The sequence below is a fragment of the Rhea americana genome, unplaced genomic scaffold, assembly GCF_003343005.1.
Source record: "Rhea americana isolate MKP2758 unplaced genomic scaffold, rheAme1 scaffold_2, whole genome shotgun sequence".
NCBI classification, from domain to species: domain Eukaryota; kingdom Metazoa; phylum Chordata; class Aves; order Rheiformes; family Rheidae; genus Rhea; species Rhea americana.
Window position 1 is genome coordinate 13,376,953 of NW_028186149.1, and position 20,483 is coordinate 13,397,435.

Genomic DNA, 20,483 nt, shown 5'->3' on the forward strand with positions numbered 1-20,483 from the left:
TGCAGTTTCTGCAGGATCACAAAACATAGAATTTTATTTTACAGGTCTGATACATTTTAGCCAACAGCTTTATAAAAGCAACAAATGTGATTTAATGCAAGTCAACTGCCTGCTTTTTTGCATAGAAATTGATGGTTTGAAAATGTCTTCTGAGAAAAAGGAAGGAAAAAAAGCAACAAATCTTCTGTTGTCCTATTGTTGTAAAATATGATATCATTGAACTACATTTAACTAGGCATTTTCTGTTCGGGGAATTCACAATGATTGAGTTCCAGTTCATTACTTCGAGGGCTATGGTGCTATTGTCAAAGCCTCAAAATCAGTAAGATGCCTAACCCCCAGGTTAGAAAGGCTACAATAGCAGAAAGGCAATTATACTGTAGGAAAAATGTTGTCCACTAATCAGCTAGCAATCAATTACTAAGAAGAGAAGATAACCCTATCCCCACTCAAGCTCTTCAGTATTAATAGTGCCATCATGTAATTACTTTAGGCATGGGCAGGTGCATGAAAGGACAGATTCTATAGTACACTGCATCTAAGATTAATGAGTTCTGTCAATTTGCCCAGCAGACATCTGATTCTTCTGCTTTATGTAGCCAGTAGTTTTACACATGCCTCAGGGCTTTTTTCTGAAAAAAATAACCAGTAATTTAAATATATCTAAAAAGCTTATATCTTATTAAAAAAACCCTAATTTTACAACTAAGATTGCACTAGAAAGATTTCTAATATGAGCATTAATATAGCCCTTCTTCCTAATGGCCATTCTTTCAGTTATACTTTATTTCAGTCAGAGTAATTAGTGATACACAAGGTCCTGTGACCATGTAATATCTCCTAGAAGAAYTGACAACACACAATACTACAGTCACAATATCCTGAATTTCACTCACACAATCAATTCCAATGGTTAAAAAATAAGAGAAAGAAAAGTTTCAGTAAATAAGTCATTGCTCAGAAAATAAGACAAAGCAAATAAGGACGCACTGTTGCTAAGTTAGCAAACGCGCTGAATGAGCACAGCTGTCAAAAGCAAAATCATTCTCCGTGACAAGCTACAGTCTACAGAGCTAAGTTAGGGATACCTAGTCCTATGGGTCAAGAAAGATATGGCTTAAAATAGAATTTCTATCTGGAAAGTGGTTGCTTTTTTTCTAAGAGTTATACCTACTGCAGTCTGCAGCAAAAGTCTGTTTTTAAAAAGAAAGAGTTCACAAATGAAATATGACCAGTTCTTAGAAACACCATCCCCATTTGGGAGATGCATAAACAATTCTCCTCACCAGAAAAATATGACCTGTTCAGTACCTGAGGAGACCTTCACACTTACTAAAATCATGTTCCAAGAAAGCACTTAAACACTTAAATCTTTAAATCTTTCAAAAATAATCCAAGATATTTAAAGACATTTAGCTGCTTAAACTTGCAGACAATCTCTCAAAGATCCTCTTAAGACATTTCTCCAAAGGTTTGGCTCTTAAATACCTTCGAAAATCTATCTCAAAGTGCTTGGCTATATATAGACACAGCTCATGAAATAGAATACCCATTTGTATGAGGTGCAATTCTTCGATAAGTACACTTAATTACTAAATTAAAATTTGAAATGTAGTGTTATTTATAATTATTTAGAATTATTTTAATATTAATATTAATTTAATTATCTTCAATAAAAAATATAAAGGTTTGGATTTGCAGTCAAAAATTCAAGTACTATAGCTCTTGGGCTACAAGGTTACTGCTGCTACTGCTRCTACTGTAGTATTGTCCTACTCAGTACTACACGGTTGCCCCTCATATGCTGAATGTCTTTAACTGATCATAAGCAAGGTCCACTTTCCTCAACTGCAAAAGCTTAAGCTACTATAAGCCACAGGAAGCACAATAAACGTAGTTAAGGTTAACGCCTTTTTTTCCACTAACTAGAGCAGAATTTGATCCTAAAACACCAACGAAGCTTCTGCAGTATCAAAGCCTTTTGAACTCACCAGTCAGGAAACAATAAAGTTTACATTTCAAAATATTTCCTCCTAAGATTTTATGCTCCTAAATATAGATCCAAGCCGAAAGTTTACATGAAAATTTGTGACTGGTACAAGAACTGACCTGTTTATTTCTCTCCAAAATCAATGTCATACTGTTTTTTCCACTTCTATCACTTCTGTTTGATTATGGAACACAGTTAAGGGTACTTGTTCTTTTATCTTCCATTCAATGTTACAACTGACCACCCATGAAATCTTTCTCAATATTACATTTATTGGATATTAAATTCTGCTAATTATTTCTCTGGATTAATTTCTTCAGAAGTAATGCTATCAATTGTTTCCAGTAAAGAAAAAACAGGCCAGCAGTAACTTGATTTATACATAAATGGATTAAACCTATACAAGTGCAGCAGCTGCAGATATCATTGATCGGTGTTCATTGGCTGTTGTTGTTTCAATTGCTATTCGATATGGTAAGGGACAACAAAGTGGAAAATATTTTTGATCTGGAGCAAATGTTTCTAAGAAGATATCAGCAACTCTATTACAACTTACTTACAAAACATATTCAGCACATTGAAACGCATTAATCCTTAAAATTATAACTTTATCTGAAACTCACAGTTTAYGGCTCGATCCTGAAAGGTGCTCAGGTTCATAGAATACAGTTGAATTGAGGCCACTCAATGTGCAATAAAAATACATGAGAATTACCGGAAGGAGAAACTATTCTACAAATTGAAAAGAGGCAAAAACCAGAAAGTGTCCTTGAAACCATGAACTGGGTATCATCAATTAGTGATTTAACGAAGAAAGGCAAAGACTGGTGTATTAGTCAGCATTAAATATAATATCTTAAGGAGAGAGCTTGAAAGACCTAATGAAGCATTAGACACACCTCTCTTTCAGAAAGTTAATGGGAAGTTGTCACCAATCTTTTTTCTACCTCTGAAAATGTCATCTTTTCATTTTCTCATAATACTATCCTCAGAAACACTGATTTGCTGTGTTGTATTCGTTACGTATTGAGTGCTGTATGGAGGCATAAGACCAGAACTTCACTCTTATGTGTTATTCTTTCTTGACTCTGTTCTGTTCTGATCCCAAAACAACGTACAGCAGTTTAGGGGTTGCTCTAATTCATGCCAGCTGACATGAAGTTCAAAGGATATTAGAAAGACAATTTCCTTTCAGCTCCTCCAACATGGGAAATGGACAGGACAAGGAAAAGAAATAAACTTTCTATTTAGATTCTGTTCTCTGGGCTCTCTCTGTACCAGTGTGATAGGATAGATAGGCACCATACGTTTTCACTGCAAAAGCTTCTTCCAAAGCTACACAGAACTGCAACCTTTTTTTAAAAAAAATCTTGTTATAAAAGAATCAGGTAAAGCCCTGCTGTTCTTATTAATAATACCATACTAAATATTTAAAATAGTTTCACACTCATAATATTTACAGCCAGAATAACATTCACATACTRTATCTTGGTATTCTCAGTACTTCCTTAAGAAATCATGACACAAAGGGGAATCTGCCAGGACACTGTGGGCATTCACAGTTCTTGTTTACTACAAGAATTTAAACTGTTAGTGATCATGAAAGGGTCATCACTATAAAAAGTAGGAATATACATTAAAATATGTCACTGTAATAAAAAAAGATGTCTGAAGTAGTTTCTAACTGTTTCAGTTCCTGTTCAGCAAAATATCACCAACTGGTTAATATACTCAGCTCATTTGATTAATTAGCTTCATAAATTAGTGCAAATTATCCTTTTATCTCTGTGGTATCAGCAGCTTTCTGTTTTGAATATGTACTCTCCCTGCAAAAATAGTGACTGCTTATTCAGTAAGCCTGCYCCTGATATAAAAAATCATATCTTCAGAATCATATCTATTAATTTTAGTGACCAAAAATAAATAAGCAAGCACTAGAGTGCTATTTTTACTCCTTTTAGCACTGCAGAGACAGTGAGGCTAAAGGAAAGCAAGATAGATTCAGCTCATGCGTTCTTAAGAATTACACTTCTTCAATACAAACGCAAAAATTCTACTAATTCAATAACTCAGCAGCAAAAAAAAAAATCCCTATATTCTATGCATTAAAGATAATGGCATTGCATAGTTTTAACTGAAAGCAAAGTTACACCTACTGAAACTTTTATTAGTGGCAATTATGCTTGAGGCAGAAAGAATCTGACTCTGACACTCCAAGACCAGCTGAGTTTGCTGAAGATGCAGTTCAGAAATTCATCTTTGATACGTCAGCTCTGCAAATGTAATAGAGTCACTCAGAGAAACAAATATGGAATCTAATGCTATTTTAGCATTATATTTTTCACAGTACAGTTGAAGTGTATAGCAAAGGCAGAAACATTATGAGAAAAACAACATAGCCTTGCCATACCTATTTACTCAGTTATCAGGTCATCAGCCATCTTCCTCCCTGCAAGCAGAAGCGAGCTGAATTGTTGAACAAGCATGCTGATGACTTAGCTCACGCCTCTCCTCCTGTTCATGCAAATTTGCACTATGATCAAAATATTCAAAGAGTTACTATTTTATTGTTCTTCCCATGTCTTTTTAAAACATAATTATACTACTATCCCCACAGAACATGACCCTTACTGGCTACTCAGGACAGCAATGGAAAATCATTTCTGACCAGCTTTCTTCTACCTATCCATGGTCACCCTAAACAACTTGTATTACTTTTCAGGTGACAGAATAACACACAAAATTGTCACTTTCTTTTCATGCTCCATTTTTACTGGAACCATAAGGATATCTCTTAAGACCATATGTTACAACTTGTGTTTAATATGACCTTTTTTGATGAAGTTAACTATAAGGAGTACTAGAATTGTTTTCTGTCGACACAAAGCACTCAGTGTAGCTGATTTTGATCTTCTTAATTTGGACCAAGGTTATCTATGAAACTGTTTTCTCCAAGCCTGCTTTGACAGATAAGATCAACTGTTAACATTATATTAATATTTCCTGGGTAACAGAAAATTGCAAGAGACTAGAACGAGGATATTTTCAGTAGTATCTTTTCTCCCTGTTGTACAGGTTTGTTGAATTCCAAATTCAGTGTGCAACTCTCTTGTCTTGCTGAACTTGAAGAAAGCAGAAATGAATGTGCAAAATTTAATTATACAATGTTTGGGTTAATCATTGCTTATAAGTTTTAATGTTGTACCTGCTTTTATCAGACGACCTATTTTATAAGCAAAAATACATGCAAAATTTGAACACTACCATAAATTTACTATTTCATTACCATTATTCTTTTTTTTCTACATTTAGAGATTGAATGTGGCTGATAACCACATTGGCCCAGTGTTCCTGACTGAATTTTTCTTTTAATTAAAATTACTAACCACTCCTTCCAGAAGTGATCTTAAGAGGAGCTATACACCAGTAGAGGATCACACTGACAAAGGTCTGAACAGTATTCTAAGAGATATGAGTAGGATGTGGATACTGCAGAATTACTAGATTCATATTAAAGTGTCAGAAATAAAGTGGAAAAAAAATGCAATAAGGCTAGAGAAGGCAATACCTATAATTCAGGTTGCATGGAAGTCCTAGACAGAACATTGAAGCACCAGCACTTTAGTGTTTGCTTCAAGTTCAGTGGCAAGGGAGCAGGTTCCACAACCACTCACCACTGCTGTGGAGGCAGATGGGCTTGCTCCTCCAGACTGCCCTTTCTGCCCCCAGCCACTAACGTGGGGCAGGCTTGGTGCGTAAGGTGTGAGGCAGCTGCTTTCAAAAGAAAAGGGCCTGTTCCAGATACCAGGTCATCTTTCTCTATAGCTAACCTCAAGTTTATGGAACTTCTGCAACCCTTTAGTATATATTATACTATTACAAAACTGATTTCCCTTTGTGCCTTTTTTTCTTTACTGTCTTTCGTATCTCYCCTCCAACTCCCTTCAGTTTCTATATATCACAATTTTATATTCAAAGAAAAGCTTTAATTTTAATCACTTAAGGGAAGGATTTGCAAAGGCATCTAGAGGGTTCAGATTCCCAAATCCCAWTGATTTTCACAGGGAATTTGGCACCAAACTCCTCCAGGTTCTTTGAAAAAAAATGTCATTCTTAAATTAATATTGTGCAGCTGGAAGTATTTGCTTTGAGTATTAAAAAAACTTTCCTGTTCTGCTAGTTTAATTTTCTAAATGTTTCTTCTCACAGATTGACTCAATAGCTGCATCAGAGTAAATCTAAGTGGGGTAAGAATAAGCTTCTCATTCAGGCACATAGTACACTCCTGCTTGATTGGAATGGATATTGTACATAATATGTCCCTGCAGATGTTTTCTCCAGTGGGGCACATTGAATTTCATTTAAATGCCAAGGCTCAAAATCTAAAACAATGTGACTTTAACAAAAAATCTGATGAGGAATTTGATGAGAAAATGGCAAGAATTCCTGTGGCATTTGGGTAACAATTTCAAGCCTTCGTTTTAATAGAATAAACAGGATCATATTTCATTCAAATCTGGCAATGAGATGAGCTTTGGGTATTACATTGATATAAACCAATAAAGAATTTGCAAATTTGAAGCACTAATTAACAGACACAATATTAAATGAAAAAAGTTTGCTCGAGGGGCAAATAAATTTTGAAGACTTTAAACTTTTATTAAAAGACATTTTTGAATGGCTTCTGAGTTTGACTATTTTGTTAGTTTTCAAAGAGAGGGATTCGTGTGTTTTTAAACTAGCATGCTTAATGTTATTAGGATACAGATGAATAAAATAACAGTTTCATTTCCTCCACCTTGAAACAATAACTCAATGCCATGTCACTTCAAAAGAAAAGAAAAATACATCATAAGATGAACCTTACACAGAAGACAGCTGTATTACAGAAYGTTAGGATTAACTGTATTCTATTGACTACACTGAACTCTGATATTATTTCTATTAAATGATTTTTTTTAAAGTCTTATAGGAGTTTATTATTTCTAAAATGGAAAGCACTCATATTTATATCCTGAATGTGCCCTTTGGTGGGTCCTGGTGAAAAACAATTCTGAAGTTTTGGTCTACCGGTCATATATGTACCATAGYAAAAAAATTTTCTCAACCAAATTACAATGCTACACATAGTAGCCTTCTTGATACTACAATATCTAAGACTTATGTATCTAAAGACTCATACTTCAGAAAATGGGAATGTCAGCTAGAATATTAAAGAATTAAATCTATGAGACCGACCTTCACAWAAGATATTAGAGACTGTTTTTTGAAACAAGTGGTTATTTCATCCTGAGCATATTATCATCAAAAGTCTGCTGATGATAAAGTCACCTGCGCTGACAATTCAGCAGCTGTGCTGCACTTAAAAGTTGTCACATATCTAATTCATTAGCAAGCTAGCTACTTGTTTCAATAAATTAACTTTTTTTTTTTTTATGGTAGGTAGCATTTCCTTTGCTACATTCTATGGAATTATTGTGCACCTGCATCTAATCCTACAATGGCAGGTCCAGGCTGCCTGGTTCCTTAATTTTAGGCAATGTTTCCATTTTTTTCTAATCGCTCTCATTTTTCTTGTCTTCATATAGTTGATTATAGTAGTAGAAATTAAAGTACTTCATGTGCACTRCTTAATTCTGCCAAAACTTGTAGAAAATGGAATATTAAAAAAGCTATTAGCCATAAAAATAAATGGCAAAGAGTTGGAGAACCTATTCATTGAAGATTTACGTATCATCTGGATTCAAAATCCACAGAATTTACACACATACACACACACAGAAATGCACACACACAAAACTACAGGAATTTTATGAACATCTGACTCCCCAAAATCCAGATGTGCAAAACGTAATCTGTATGTCGATAACTCTGCACCTAAAGGACGCCCAAAATAACAGAAGAGTAGGATTCAAAATGAGGAAGCTTATATTTTTAAAGGACAAATATAGAAATCCCATACAAAAATAAATGGAGGGTTTGGCAGCAGAATGAAATCTATTCCTTCCAGTCTACACCAGCACCTATCTCAGGATTACAGCACGTGACCCCATGCTGGACTAGTGGTGAATGTGCACACCACAAACACAGCGTCCAGGCTTCCTCATGTTCTTATTCCAACTTTGTAGCCTGTTCAAAAAACCAAGGGAGAACCATCTGTGGTATACGAGAGGCACAGAGAAAGTAACTGTGAATAGGCATGTGCATCCTTTACGGCAGAAGTTCAACAGTTCAACACAGCTATGACCTAGATGGTAAAAGAAGGTGTCTAAACCATGTGCCACACTGGACATGATCACACATGTTCCACCACATGAGAAGAGCAAAAGGACACCTCCCTTAACCCTATTCCTAAAACTATGCCCACTACAACAGTCAGTTTTAATTTTGCTGTTAATACATACTATTTATCTTCTTAGAAAAAGAATGTGACACAAATAAGTGTTTCAGAAACGGATTAAAAAATTAAGACTGCTAGAGTTGACTGCTTAGCAGCTTTTTTATAATAACAATGAGCTATCAGAGAAATTCAGTAATCACAAATTGAGGGTTAAAGTTTTAGGTATGCAGAGCAATTTCAGTATGGACAAAAACCAAATTGGATGCAGTAAGCTAGATTGTGATATTGCAACACTACAGCTACTCTGCGATAATTCCTCCTGTACACATTCTTTACTAAGGAGTAAAGTATCTTACCTTTAGTATGAGAGAAATTGAGCCTGCAGCTTGCACTGCAGTGCTGCCAGTTCATATTTTCTCTTACAGACACAGTTACCTGTCTGCGTACATTACAGAATTAAATAAGAGATAATTTCTGTATCAAAAGAAAATTCTGTATTAAAAAATACCTGCTTGATGCCCTTCTACAATCCTCTCTGCACTGCTCTCAGCTGAATGCAAACAAAGGAGTATTCCAAGGAATCCGTCATAGCTCAGATCGTACTGATCTAGAAGAGAAAGTCTGTATGTATAGACAAATTTGAATCTTTAACTGTCTTATTTGAAGAAAATTCTCAGGAATCAGTGGAAGGATCTAGGGAGACTAGCCAATACAATACAATACCGGGCTATATCACTTAAATTACTACAGGGATGAGTGAAGTAGCATAAACAGGAGGGAACATCTTGGACTTGCCCACCAAAGGGCTCTAATGACACAGGAATAGAAACAGGCATACAGCTAGCACCAGCACGGGCTGCTCAGCAAAAATCATGGGATGCTCATCAGTGATCACAAATGCAAATAAGATATTCAGCTACACTAAGACATGGAACAGGAACAATATTGAAAATAGTARTTCATTATCCAGATCATTCCTTTATTATTCAAGCAAACATTGCAGTAAGATAGCCCAGATAAAGCAAAACCACAGATAATACAAAATATAAAATGAAGCTGTAACATAGAGGAGAAAAGTTAGTGATACCGAAGTACAGAGATTCTAAACCATTGCCAACCAAGCCAGCAAAATCACACAATACAGCACTGTAGCTGTAAGTGTTCAGGCAGAGCAYGCGTGGTTAATATGAAAATTTCCATAATACAACTGGAGAACTGACTGCATAACACTGATAACTGATTATTAAAGTACAAATTCGTTCAGTTTTTTTTCATCTCATTTCATTTAGGGGGAAAAAAAGGAACTTCTAGAACAGCAGAGGAAAAGCATATTTGTAGGGCAATTTCCAACAAATATATCTGTAAATATTAGAACTTTTCAGATTAAAGCTGGAAAAAACAAAGCTTTCACTTTTTATAAGAGGCACTGTCTTTTTGTGTATCTGTGTATCTCTCCACAACTCCTATGTTCCACCTAACACACAGTCAGAACTATATCAAGGAAAATTTAAAAGACAGAAGCTTTTAAAACACTGAACAGTATTTTTAAAATAAATAAATACTCTGTGGAACTTACTGCTGTGTGCTATTGGCCAGATTGAGAGTTTGGCAAGACTAAAACAAAGAATGGAATATTTACACAAAGATAACTTCAACAGCCTCAACAACCTCTAGGTACAGCAAAACGACACAGACTATGCAATGTCAATAGGATTATGAACCTTTTCATATATGTACCTAAGTGTACCTGTACCTGTTCAGGTCCCAGGCAAGATAAGATTTACAAATATTATCTACTCTCATGCACTTTCTGGATTAAGGAAAAGATGTTTCCTAAACCAGTTCTTGGAGTTTTCACTTTGATTGTAATACTGTTAGCCTGTTTCTGACAACAGTCAAACTAGCAGACCTGTCAGTGTGGCATGCAAGTCCCCGAACAGTCCATCTCAGCAATTCACCAGACTGGCCTTTGCCGAACCGAACGCTGGCCTTCGCCGAGCAAAAGGCAGCAGCTTTTCCAGCCTGGCAGAAACCTGCCTGGGCWGAAACTCACCAACCAGCCGAAGGAGCGACTGCATTTGGTAGCTAGATCCACGGTTTTCTGTTCCCTATTCAAGTTAATAAAGCATCTAAATGCTTATATTAGAAGACTTCAAAGTCTCTGAACATGGTATCCTAATCAGGAAAAGCCGCGTAAAACCCACAGAGGAAAAGGACAAACATCATTGTGTGTTTTACAAAATGAGGCTTCGGGCTGCTGAAGCATTTATGACTCTTGAGTAGCTATCTGAACCTGGCAAAACAAGTGCACATATGTGCATAATTCTCCATTAAATACACAACTTCAGCAAAAACACTACTCTAATTTACTTTCCCAAACTAGCTCGCATTGAAGAGGAAGCATTTGCTGTAAAAGAAAAATTTATTACATATTAACTCTTACTTTCCTAAAAGTCTTCATTTCTGAGACATCAGCAGAAGTGCTAAGATATGTATCTAAGAAAGCAAGTCAGCAGAACGGCAGCTGACCRTCTCCAATAGTGGTTAGGCTCTTTCAACAGTTACTCCAACAGGAAAAGAACACTGCTGGAACCATCACATCCTGAATAGCGCAAGCATAAACAGCTTCTCACTGGCAGTCAGCAGGATTTGCACAAGGAGACAAAAGCAAAGGTAAGTTCACTTCAACAGAATTTGGAAATAAAGTTGTACTTAATTTTAAATTTTCAGTAGCAGCAGATGGAATATGCTGTTCCAACAGGTCAGGCTACTCAATCACAGTTGAGAAAATAAACTGCTTAACTTTCAAAAGCTTTCATTATTAATTTAACTCCATTCTCATTGAAGTCAGTGGAAACTGCTAACAAGTTTCAGCAGGAGGAGAGTCAGACCAGCCTTGAGCAATTTTAGATATTAGATCTTCAACCTCTGCCACTCTGGTCATTGTTCACTAAGGATTATATTGACATATATGTGTACACAGATGTTTCTTGCTTTCTCTTTCATTCCAAAACATACATATGAACACACTCACAAACACAACATTTGAAATTAAAATTTCAAACACTCATGTGACTTCTACCTATGGACTTCTTCCATTGAGGAAAATAAATAAAAGAAAAGAAAAACAAATTGTACACCATTACTCCAACCACTTTGTGGATTGTCCAGAAAATCCTCTAACTATGCACTTCAAAAAGCATATCTTCTAACATATATTTGTCCTATATATTGCTCATATGTCCACAATTTAGAAAATAGCCTTTCAATATCCCAGAAGAATATATCTGTTCTTAAAACAGGTGCAATGCCAGTTAAGCTGTCAGAAAAGGTAAGCAGTTACACGTATGAGTCCCTACACAACCACTGAGTTGAGACAGATGTTCAGAACAGCACTCACCCATCCTGCCTGCCCACTGACTTGTTTTATGGAATTAAAAAAAAAACAAAAAAAACAAAAAAAATCTACTCTCAGCCACACTAAGATCCATGTTCAGATCTCTGAATTTGAAGCAATATAAATAAAACTCTATGTGAGCCCTCTACAAGGGCTTCTGAGAGAAGGAAACAGCTGTGTGTAAAGCAAGACTTTTGTGAAAAATCCAAAATAGCCATCTCTACTGGATGGTCTTGCTAAAGAATGAAGCTTTTGCCCTATTACAATCTCTTACAGGAAGAGTGAGGTTAAAAAAATTGTAAATCTTCGGTAATCAGTATATACTGACTACTCAACACAGTTTTTCAACTTTTTGGCTCTTCCAAAACCCGTAACAACTACACAGACATGTAGAGGTCCCCTTGGCAAGCACTCCCTAGACAGTTTTGCTCAGGTCCACACATCAGAACAGAAGTTTCTCAGAACAGGTCGCTCCTCTGTCCCCTTTTCTGCCCTGTGTCATAGTTCTTGGGCAGTCTCCGTCTGTCTGTCGTGTGTCTCTCTCTCTCCCACTATTATCCTCTGAGAATAGTGTCACTCAGAATGGCTGCTTGGTCACCAAGGTAAGTGCTAAGCYACCAGATTCCCTTACAACATAAGCATGACCTACCATAAATTCATGTGTTCTCTAGCTTTGTGGTTACTCCTTCCTGTGTAATGGCAAAAGCCAGTAGGTTTTGGCAAGATTTCCATATACAGTTCTTCTTTTAGACAGCACATAAACACACACACACACACAAATGTGCATGCRCACATACCTACACATAAAGACGTTAGAAATCTGTATTTCCCTTTCCTGAACCGCTTTCTGGGCTCAGGTCTCATAGGTCAACTCTCTTTCAGATCTGTACTTTCTCAGTATTCAATACTTCTTCTCTACCAGTTCAGTTATTTTTTGGAATGTGTTTTTCCTCCAAACTGACTGCTTGTCCTTGAGGGGCTGTGCAGTCCATTTCCTTCCTCCTATCTTTCACTCTTTCTTTTGAGCTTTCTTTAAAATGGTTTCTGTAATTTATAATCCCCAGCCATCTTTGCCAGCTGGTGTCCTTATTGGAATGAGGGACTCAAAAAAGTGTCCATCACAGAAACACAAAACCAACGAGGATTCATGCATTTTATATGCACAGATTACCTAAGCCTTCATTTTACAATAAATCTGCGCAGTTTACAGCTTCTTACAGATACCTTTGCTTTGCAAATAAAACAGTTCAATGAAAATTAGCCCTGTGAGTATGTGCACGCATTTGGGTGCTGCCTGACTCCACTGCTATAACATTCTAAATCAAAACTGAAGTAAATATAAGTAGTTTCCAAGCTTCTCCAAGATGGCCATTTGTGTCACAAAACCTTTTCCATTAACTTCCAGACATTTGTAGCAAGTATTTAAAGATAATTTTGCTTATATCAGCTATATCATGTAAAAGCCAGCAAAAGGAAGAGAATCAAAAGCCCATCTCTAAACAGACTAATCTTTGGTTAATATTGGGCAGTTCTTTAGAGGTTAGAATCTCAGCCAAATATGTGACTTTGGAATTAGAATTGCCTAAGAAGATTCAAAAGTGAGTGAGCTATGATAATAAAAGAACAGAGAAGATGTTAGAAAAAGAATTTTAAGGTGTAAAATGTCAGTTTTAGTGTTAGGATTTCAGAGGTCAGTATCTCATAGTATATTTTACAAACTTATAGCAGTTTATTGCTAAAAAAAATCAATTGGAGCTTCAAATGCTACACAGGTAGTTTTGGACTCTGGACACCTATTTGGTAGGTATGTTACTCATTATACTACAGAGTAGTAAGATGAGGCACAGAAATTGATGTTCTTGGCTAGAATGAAACAGTATTMAGCAAAATCTGCTTTAAAAAACACATGAAGTACTCCATTCAGAAGCTATTGTTGATGAAAATCAAGTACATAATTATAATCAAGTAGTAACAAGTTAAGCTGTCACGTGAGAGTGAAAGTGAGATATAAACCGAAACTTGCAGGCCTGTTTTCTGTATCCAATATATACAAGCTTGCAGTACTTTCCAAACTACAAGCAAGTAAAGCTCTGAAAGTAAAGTATTATCTCAAGTCAGGAAATACAACTTACAGTAGATTATTTACCCAGTGTAGTCATCCTATGAAATCAGAATACATCCTTAGAACTGCCATGTGGCCATCCTCTGCCATCAGCTGATGACTTCTTATTGAAATCTAGCAGATCTTTAACACTGTTACACAATGTCTATTTGAAACATCAACTTTCATTACAGCCCCAATCCTGTAAGGTGCCGAGTGCCCTCAGTTGCCATTTGACATTCACTGATTACAATGCCACACTTGATTGAGAAAAGCCTCAGGACAAGTCAAATATTTATTTATGATGAGTTAGAGCAAACTAGCACTTTCTTTTATTTCACTGCACTGATGGAAAGTGGCCTAACAAGGAAAAAGGAAGGGACTAAGACTCTTTCAGTTGAAAGTTCCATACTACGTAGTCACTGATTTCCTTCTCAGAGCACTACACTGACAACAAAATCTGTTTAACTTAGTGAATATTAAGGAAAAGGAAGAATACCTTTTCTTTTTCCTTTTGACAGTTACATAATATCTAAGCATAAAGGGAATAATGGACACTGATACTACTTCATGACAAACTGTACCAACAATAGAGAAGTCACCATATGTGTAAGGCAAAGTAAAGAAAAAGCTAGATTATTTAGGACTGGCACAAAGAAAGAGTTGTCTTAACTGTTGTTTGCACATGCTATGAATACAGTTTATATCACTACATTACATCATAATATGTAAGAAAATTTAGCAGAAGTACATTAGTAAAAGTGACTTTTATACCTGCGTTTTGTGTATTTTGCTCCTGAAAGTATCATCTTCTCCATCATCCAGAATAATCAACTATTACTAACAAATTGTGTTTACATTCTAATACAATCAGATGGAAAAGAAGCCTCAGAAAGCTAATCCCCATAAAAAAAGAGAACACCGTTTAATGGATTTTCAGGGCTAGAAGGCATCATTATCTAATAAGTTAATCTGACCTCCTACATAACACAAACCTTAAAATGCCATCCTTAAACCTTAAAATGTTATCCTCGTGCTAAGCGAAATAAGTTAGACAAAATACCACTAGCTGACTACATATCCACTCTACCCTCTCAAAACTGTACTTCCATAGATGTACTGGAAAACATTCATGCTATCAAAAGGTGAAAATGAAAGATTTTAATCTAAAACAGTAGCAATTCTTCCTCTACAGTAAAATACTATTTGTTCAGTACAAGTAGTTATTTTGCAGCCAGCACTAATGAGACCACTCATTACTGTAGCCTGCGCAGCTTCTCCCCCAGGTTGAACCCAACAGTGACTGTGAGCCCAAGGATATAAGAATTAGAGCAGTAGTGTCTCTAGTTTGTAATTCTTGTTATATAGGCACCAGAATTTGCTTCATCCAGGGGAAACAGCCAAGCTGCCACAGCCTGTGGACATTCATTTAAGCTTCAAGCAGCAGATAAGTTGGTCCAACTAATGATGTATTACATTATTTATTATACCAACAGTATGATTTTTCAGTAATTGTTCATATGTCATACTGACAGGAGGAGAGCAAAGAAGGGAAAGCAGTGGCAGGAGAACAAACTTGACAAAAGGCCTGAGAGCAACTGTTGCCCTATGTTAACTGTGAGGCCATAAATGTGTGAGTATTTTTGGCTGGACAACTTCTATTGGTTACTGAAAAGAGTATCTTTTTTTCTCTTTCTCCATCCCAAGTTTTGACACTAGTTTAACTCAAAATYTCAAGACTGGTAAATTTTTAATTAGATAGGCATGCTTCTCACCAAACTGACTTTAGGATAAATGCCCATGGTGCTTAGTGGCTGGGAAATGGCAGGAATCAAATGTTAAAAAAGAAGTCATCACGTATGGTCTTCAGTAAGAAAATCTCTAGCCATATTCATCAGCAAATTTGAAGACAAGGATGTAAGACATGTTTTTCTTAGGAACATACAGATGGTCACGATGGAGTTTTGCACATTGCATTTCTTCAAGCACTTCTTTTGTACTCAATATTTGACGCTGATTGTGGACCATTAAGCGTATCTATATTGTATGAATGGTAAATATGCTTGATGAAACCGATTGAATCTACAGTTAGGATCTGGGGGACTTAATTATTGAATTACTTTTAAAACCTGTTTAAAAACTTTCAGTATTTTTCTATTAGCAAAGTAGATCTTCAGGAATAAAAACTTTATGAAGGCTGACATTAAACCAATTTGAAAGCAATACTACTGGTAGRGGCTTTTCAGATTTACACTTTAACTGCATTAAAGAATTTTGAAGAAACAAAAAAAAATATAAGTTTTTTTTAAATAGCTTCAGAATGCAGCCTAACCCAGTTTTTATAATACTTCCACCATAAACAGTGTTGAAAGCTAACTTTCTTTTTTAGTATGACAGGTAGAATTGTCACTGAGACCATCAAGCCACTAAAACAGTTTTTAAGAAGTATTTTGTAGATTTTGTAACACTAGCATTCTAGATAATTTTCCAGTGCCTTTTCAATCAAAAACATCTGACTAAAATTGCACTATTTGACCTTTCAATTAATGGCCCTGCCTCTTGCCTGTCATACTAATACAGAGTTTGGGGAATAGTGAGGATTCATCTGGAAGCAATATAATTTCTGTCTTTGTCTTTCTTTTCTGGATTCTAATGGCTTTTTGTCAGTCCTCTTCACTCACTGTATGTCACACAGCCATTCTAGCTAAGTTGTCCATTAACCTCAAGCATTATGACAAGAACAAAGCAGCTTCTTAAAGAAGTTGAGTTTAGCTATATAGATTAAATTTCTACAAATTCTGTGCTTATAAGGTGCTGCTTTCAATTGTGATTAATGTTTATCTGAATGCAACAGTATCCATTACTAATTAAAACAGGCTGCTTAAACAAATATAAAGATCACAAGGCCTGCAGATTCAATGTATTAGTGTTCCTGTCTTGTTTTTCTCTGTTTTACTGTATTATGATTTGGGTTTTTTTCTTCAAGTTACCTATTTTTCTAAGCAAGAATTGTGGAAAACAAATCAACAAGCAGAAAGCCACAATAGGTGGTCTGAAGTCCAAGGCCCCAGTATGGTACTATACAGTGTTTGATAGCACACATAAGTGGAAATTAATACATTCATTTCTACAGAGACTTTTAGGTTTGAAGTTATAAACTACTAGGGGAAACAGATTCTGTTAGGAAAACTGACACATGTAGTCCTGCAAGATTTTTAGAAATATTTCTTCTGTTTAAATATTTACCACTGAGATACAAATAAAACATCTGAAAAAWTCTATAAAAATAATGCGCATTGGGTGGCTTTTCGAAGTGTTTGACTGTGCAATATTTTATTCAGTTCTACCAATCAGACATCTGGTCATGTCTGCAGTAAGGCTGCAAAACAAAGAATTTTAGTTCCAGTTTTATTCCTTATACTGTTCTACACAAAAAAGGAATTTCTTATCCCTTATCTCTAGGGCACCAATTAGACAGGAAGTTTCCAGGAGTTGCAGAGAGGTTTGAGAAGTGGAGCTATCTTTACTGGAGCTTCTTTTAGCCAGATAACAGAAGAAGGTTTCATTTGAATTTAGATTACATTTAGGCCTATGTGGCAAAAATATTTTACTCAGTTCTAACTCAATTGTATATACAGTCTGATTCAGTTCTGATTGAAGTTAATAGCAATTCGCCCCTTCCCTGTCTTAGGGCCCTTTCCTAAGAACCAGCCATGCCTATGAAATTATACTTGTAGCCATGCTTTTCTGTGTCCCCCAATGATGTGAGGTCTATCTTAAGCCATGGGTACAGGCACACAGCCTAAAAACAAAGCCTGACAGGGGCATGTTTATCTTCTATCTGAAATTGTATTTTGCATGCAGTTTTTTTAGATATGAAGGTCTATATTACCTGATATTTCCAGATCTCCCTGAGCCTCTTCTTTGGTTTCTCACTTTGGGTTAGACCAAGAGTAATGAGGCAGCTATGCACTAGTCTCCACATCACCTTCTCTTCCATTCGAAACGTCTAAAAATATTCAAAAACTCAATTCAGCGAGGTCAATCTGCAAGACAATGAATAAAACAAACTCTGGTCACAAATAACCTTGACAAAAAATAATCATTTTTATGACCAGAACTATCCAGCCATAGCAGAGGACACTGCAGAGACCAAAAAAGAGAAGGCAACTGTCATAGGTCTCTAAAACTTCATGAAACTCTAAGTCCCAAACCACAAACCTCTTAGAGGGTGACAGGCAGTGCATTAGTGTAATGGTAGCTTTGCTCTTTAGAGAACAATCATCTCCCTCTGATGTGTGCATCTTAGGACACCTTCAGCTAAAAGTACTTACCTAATCCCCAGAGGGCTGTCTTTCCTTTCCCCATCCTCTCAGATCAAAAAAAAAAAAAAAAAAAAAAAAAAAAGTCTCAGTAAGGATTGAGAAGAAACTGGTCAGGTGAATGAGAACCAACAGAAAGAACCTGTTTTCCCTGATCCCAGGACCTCTCTGTTAATCTGAATCCAACAGATGAAAATACCTTGCTGGGTATATCACAGGCAAGGCCCCACACTCAACAAGGTTCAGCTGCAGAGTGCAAGGTTGGCGGGGAAAGGAGAGAGAGGGAGGTAATCTTGTTTGTGACAAAATACAGCTGAGAAAAGAAAAAAAAACTGTCTCACACCTGATGCACCACCAGCACTCAAAGTACTCACTTTCGTACAGGCTGATATCTTAGCTGCCATTAAGTCAGTGGAATGGCAGGTAGAAAATTCTCCAAAAACTTCTATGCCAGTTATTTGGCATCATGAATATCATCTTCTAGGTGAATCTAAATTCACAGGCTCTGATATCAAAATAAACTCTGAAATAGCCTTGTACAACCTGCTAACAAGCTATGCAGCTTCATCTTTTTATTGGCTTCCTTCTAATGGTCTGTGCAGTCTTTTCAGAACTCCTTTTAGATTATGYTTGCTTGTCAGACCACAGGAGAAATGCTGCACTTGCAACCCAAGCTAATAAGAGGAGGTAAGCTGAAGCTCCCACAGAAAGGTACGGCAGGCGAAAAAGAATCTGCATGAGGCTCTGGGTGGCTGCTGAGTCCCTGTGGATTCTCACTGCTCAGCTCTCTTCTTCCCTCCTACTTTAGATCAATCCCATAAGAGCTGCTTGAATCCCTCGTAGACACTGTATTTTCCAGGCACATTGCCTGCCTCTCCCCGTGTCCCACATGCATTCAGTCCATCCGCTCAGGTGGCTCACTGCCTGCTGAGCAAGGTTTTGCCTGCACATGCCTGCACATCCAATGAGCTTCTCCATGCCTTGGACACATTTACTTTAGATGGCTGAAGAAAGACTAAACATGATTGTCTCCCTAACCACACCTAGACCACCAGCTGCAAGAGGCCATGACTTGGCACTGTGTGTCCAGCGATTCTTTTGTTGAAAATCCTATGATACAGATTTCCAGTCTGAACCCCCTAACAAGTAGCTATGTGAGGATCTCAGAATGCAGAAGCTTTTGAAATCCCCATTTCTTAATTGTAGGATAGAATCAACCCCCTGTTGTCACCTCTCTTTCATCTTCATAGTAGTGTAGCTATGTAGGGCATGATAACACTTTATTATATACACAGACAATACAGCTGTGTAATAATGTTAGCTTTGTCCTTCCGTGCAAAATCATTTCTCTCTAATGTGTGTGTCTTAGGACTCATAACACTGAGGCATCTGAAAATGCTGATTCTTTGTCATTTTGCCAAGTTCTGCAGACTTGCAGCATTTATTTAATAAATTTCATTCAAGCATCTGCACTGAACACAGAATTCACAACAAGAACAACAAAAAGAGACACTGCTTTGTGCAACCGGTCACTGCAGCTCCGAGTCGCTGACAAGGGATTACACTAAGGGCTACTCCTTTGTCTTCTATATGTAACTAGAGAGATTGTACTAAAAGGCTACTCTTTGGTTTTCTGTATGTAACTAGACAATTTCCATTTAAGACAAAGACCTAAATTTCAAGGGAAAAGACATCTAATTCTTAAGGTTAGTTATATGCTTAAATGCCTTAAAGAATTCCAGACATTAAAGTTAGGAAAAGAAGTTCTTAAAAAAAAAAAGAAAGAAAGAAAGAAAGAAAGAAAAAACTGTGTGTGCCTGTGGCAGGGAGAGGTTTTAAAATGTAATGTACTACAGAGAATTCTTCAAAGCAGAATGCTTTCATGTCATCTTTGAGGAGTATATATTTGTGTATGTGTATGTCCATACAGACATACACAGTGAAATTAAGCTACTTGCTCTCATCTGCTCTGATGCAGCTCTTTCTGATACCAGAATTGAGGAACTGTAATAGAAGGAAATCACACTAGCTGAGCTAGATGACTCATGGTGAGTGAGTCAGGGAGCAATAGAAAGGTGAATTACAATGTAATGACAGAAATCAGTTTTTACGTGAAAAATCAGATGATGGATTTATATGACACAAGAGCATTATCCAGAATCGCTCTATAACGTGCAAAGGTGGCTACACTATAGACTGAAGAAGAAGTTTGCAGTGATAGATATTGATACTAAATGCACAGAGGAGTAAAAAGACAAAGAAATAGAAAATCAGGCCTTAGACAATACGTACAACAAGCTGATGACAGAATTACCTTGGTTACATTAACTGAC

General features: G+C 36.5%; 1 long non-coding RNA gene across 2 annotated transcripts in view; it reads right to left on the reverse strand.

Moving 5' to 3' along the window:
• Positions 1-20,483, reverse strand: part of LOC146596765 (uncharacterized) — a 188,988-nt gene that overhangs the window by 99,876 nt on the left and 68,629 nt on the right. For both annotated transcript variants that reach the window (XR_014895698.1, XR_014895699.1), the window contains exon 2: positions 17,721-17,874. This is a non-coding gene — a long non-coding RNA (uncharacterized LOC146596765). The remainder of the gene's footprint in view (positions 1-17,720; positions 17,875-20,483) is intronic.